This window comes from Pinus tabuliformis, chromosome 6, assembly GCF_031772625.1.
Source record: "Pinus tabuliformis cultivar Carrire ecotype Pingquan chromosome 6, CPIR1, whole genome shotgun sequence".
Classification (NCBI taxonomy): Eukaryota; Viridiplantae; Streptophyta; class Pinopsida; order Pinales; family Pinaceae; genus Pinus; species Pinus tabuliformis.
Window position 1 is genome coordinate 387,003,728 of NC_142292.1, and position 4,040 is coordinate 387,007,767.

A 4,040-nucleotide genomic window follows, 5' to 3' on the forward strand; every position below is an offset into this window, starting at 1 on the left:
AATCGTACTATTTTGGGAAGTAGAAATGAAGGCCCTGGATCTAGTTTCCACCATCCAGGCTGCGAGGAGTTTTGTATTCATTATACAGTAGACTAATCATAAACAGATGGCTGCGTCCATACTGTGTCTACATGAGTCTATGATTATGATGTACTGCAAAATCATTCCTATATCAGAGCAGTAGTTAGTTTGTTAGTTAAAGTTTTCAATCTGAGTATGGGAATGCCTACCTCAGCAATGATATGATCTTATATATGTATTTTGTGTTGAATATTTGCAGGTTCTGACTGGGCTCTCCACAAGATAATCCTTGAAATGATAAAGTGCTTCACCCTTCCTAGATGATATGAAACCCTAATCTACTACAGGCTTTGCACTTTAGGGGGCAATCTGTTACACTAAAATTTGTCACCATGACTATTTGCAGTCGGTATGGCTCCATCAACTGTCATACTGTCCTCCTTGGCAAGTCTTATACCTCTGATCCTCATGTCAAACCCCAAGAAAGACAGAAAGTCCTTAAAAATTCAATTAACTCTGGTTACGCAGTTTCTCTTAATCTTACCTGCGTGTACGCACCTCAAGTTCACAATACCTGCGTACTTGTACGCTCTGTCTGTAAAGGGGTGGGTGCGTACTCCTGTAAAGGTCAAAAGGCACGAGTTTTACTTCAAAAAGTTACTTGTGGTCGATTCTAGAGCATTCTAGAAGATGGTTTGACGTGTATTGAGCGCCTCCAGATGGTTCATGCATCCCTATGAAAGAGGAACTTATCCCATCAAGAGGGGAGCTATCCCATTGAAAGAGGGGCTTATCCCATTCATGGTGGACTTGATTAACTTCCTCCAAAGCATTATAAATACAGGCATTGGGCCAGAGGGAGGGGAGGTTGAAAGTTGAACATTCCTAAGGGTAGATGCTGCTGAAATTAGGACTCCCTTATAGAGCTTGAGAGGAGAGATTCCCATCCTTTCTTAGCTTCATTTGGAAGTGGGTGAGCTGATCAAAGTAAAGGAGAACTCTTGTTGGACCCTGGGAGGGACCTGCACAACACCAAGGCTCTGGTTGTAATGGTTTCTTTTGTTTCCAATTAATACAATTAAGTTCATTTTTCTCAACAAGTTGTTATATATAATTTGTTTCATATACTCCTTGGTCTTTATGATGAATATGTTTTATTATATGAGTTATTCAGGTTCTATGTAATCGTTTGCTTGTTAGTGAATGCAGGTTTCAAAGAGAAGGAGGAGCTCATATGGATCGGAGAGGCTTGGCTGCTACAAACAGCGTTGGACTAAAGGTATGCTTTAAACACCTGGTTGCTTGTATTTTAAATGCATATTTAGGGAAAGATAGTGCTTGATTGTTTTGTTTGTCACTAGAAAGCCTTAGCTTCTAGGGAGGTCGGTTTTGTCTGCAAAATTGACTCTTTCCGCATGACACTTATGTGTTTCATAAACTTAAATGTTATTCAAATTTGAATGAATTAACTGGAAATATAAGTCAGAAATTGTTTAAGTACACTCTATTTTGCACAATTAGTCATTTATATGTTTTCCTTTGATATCCGGGTTTGAGAACCCTTAATTTCTCTCCCATCCCGGTTGACCTCTTTCATTCTCTTCATAATCCAGCCTAAGGAACCCTTAATTATTCCTTGGATCCGATTAGAAACCATTTTCACCATCCAGCCTTTGATATCTGTAATAACTCACCTATCTTGCCCTGTAGACATTGTTTTTAAAGATCGATTCATTCCAATTTGTCTGACATTCGACCCCGTAGCCCAATGGTAAAAGGCAATCCTTTTTCATCTAAGTAAGTGATCCCACCACCAAAATTCAAATCAAAAACTCCAGCCCAATCATATCTAGCCTAAAACCAATTAACTAAAACAAAGTTAAATAAAAAAGAGAGAGCCCTCTCTAAGATTAGGAAGGCTAGATCCTGATCTCCAAAGTTGGTTAGTGGTTACATCTATCATTTCTTTTTTCAAACAACTTATAAGAAATTTTGGAGTGATAACACTACAGAAGATAGGTTTTGTGTACTACAACTAGCACCATCGGCGTAACCAACAAATGGTTCCGCAGACTCCAACATCTGCAACAAATGCAAAGCGGATTACTAACCAGATAAAAACTCTAAAAGACACAGAATGACACACACAAATGCAATGAAATCATATATATAGTGAGTTTTACTACACTCAATTAAGCATAGTCACGTTTCAAGTACATCCTTCGGGGCTGTGACAATGGAATCCCATCATAATCTACTAACTCGTAGGCACCTTTTTCCAAAACACGCTTGACAATATAAGGACCCATGCACCTTGGTTCAAATTTCCCTGCTCAAAGTTTATCAGCTTCCTGATCGTAAAGCAAGACCAAGTCTCCTTCTAAGAAGATACAAGGCTTGAAATTTCTATCATATTGTGCCTTGATTCGTTTCTTATGCACTTTGTTAGCTAATGAGGAATCACGATAGGTTTCATCCATATGGATTTGTTCAAAGAAATGCGCTTCTTCGTTAGAAGTTTCGGGTAACAGGTCAATCGCGAGTTTGAGAGATGAAATCTTGCACTGTATCGGTAAGACTGCTTCCAAACCATACACCAACTAGAAGGTGTGAATCCAGTTGCATTTCTCATCAAAGTTTGATATTCCCACAAGGCAGAGTACAAGATTAAATGCCAGTTTCGTTTATGAACCCCTATCATTCTTTGAAACATCCGCTACAAGACTTTGTTGATAGCCTCAACTTATCCGTTCGCTTGTGGGTAGTAAGGGGCAGAACTATCATGTGACAGTCCTAACTTAGCAGTCAACTCAGCCATAATGTGATTGTGAAAATGCGACCATGATCTATAACTATGGCTTGTGGTACACCAAACTGGGCAACCACATGGTTAAAAAAGAAAAGAGCAGCCATTTCACCACTGTTGTTTAATGTTGGCATCACCTCGGCTCATTTGGTGAAATAGTCAACGACGACTATAATATACCCATGCCCCCCGGTCGAGGTGGGGTTACATGTCATGAAGTCAATGCCCCATTTGGCGAATGGTCCAACAACAACGACTGGATGCAATGGTGCAGGTGGTAATCTAGTTTTTCAGTCATAAATATGGCATGAGTGACAGCTTCTGACGGCAACAATACAATCTTTGAATATAGTCAGCCAAAAGTAACCAATACGGAGAATTCTCTGTGTGATAGCATATCCAGATAAGTGTCCACCACAAGCACCTGAATGGCAATCATTCAATGCTTTCTCGGCTTCCTCATGTACCTCTATAAAATCGTATCGATACCACGACGGTAAAGAGTGTCGCCAAAGATCAGATAATATTTGGCTTGGTATTGAATACGTCGATGTTGTGAATGAGAGGTAGCAGGCCGGAAAGTTTGGGTCTAGATATAGATTAGTATATATCCATACCACGGCTCAGATTATGATATGAGAAACAAAGACTCATCCAAAATTGATGGTTCAGATGTTGAATCAATGGAGGTTGAGGGAAGGTCACAAAGTAGCTCGGTGAAAATGAGAGATTTCTTTGATTTGGACTTGATGAATTCCAGATCAAACTCCTGCAAAATGACTATCCATTTTGAGTATTTTCCCCCCAGCAATTGACGTGACAAAATGTATGTCATAGGGTTGCAATCTGAAATGACAGTGGTCTTCCAGAGTAGGATGTAATGGTGAAATCTCTGAATAGCTTGCACAGCTGCCAAAGCTAGTTTCTCGACATAAGAGTACTTAATTTCTGTATCATTGAGATTGCGACTCAAATAATAAATCATATGTTCAATCCCATTTTCCTCTTGGACTAAAACCATGCCAATGGTTGTATCTGCAGCAGCAAGATACAGGTAATAGTCATTTTGATAATTCGGAGAATACATTAATGACGCTCTAATCAAGGTTTATTTAAGAGCATCAAAGGAATCTTGCACAACCTGATCCCAATGGAGGGGTATCCCCTTTTTCAAAATACGTGTAAGAACTTTAGCCATCTAAACATAATTAGG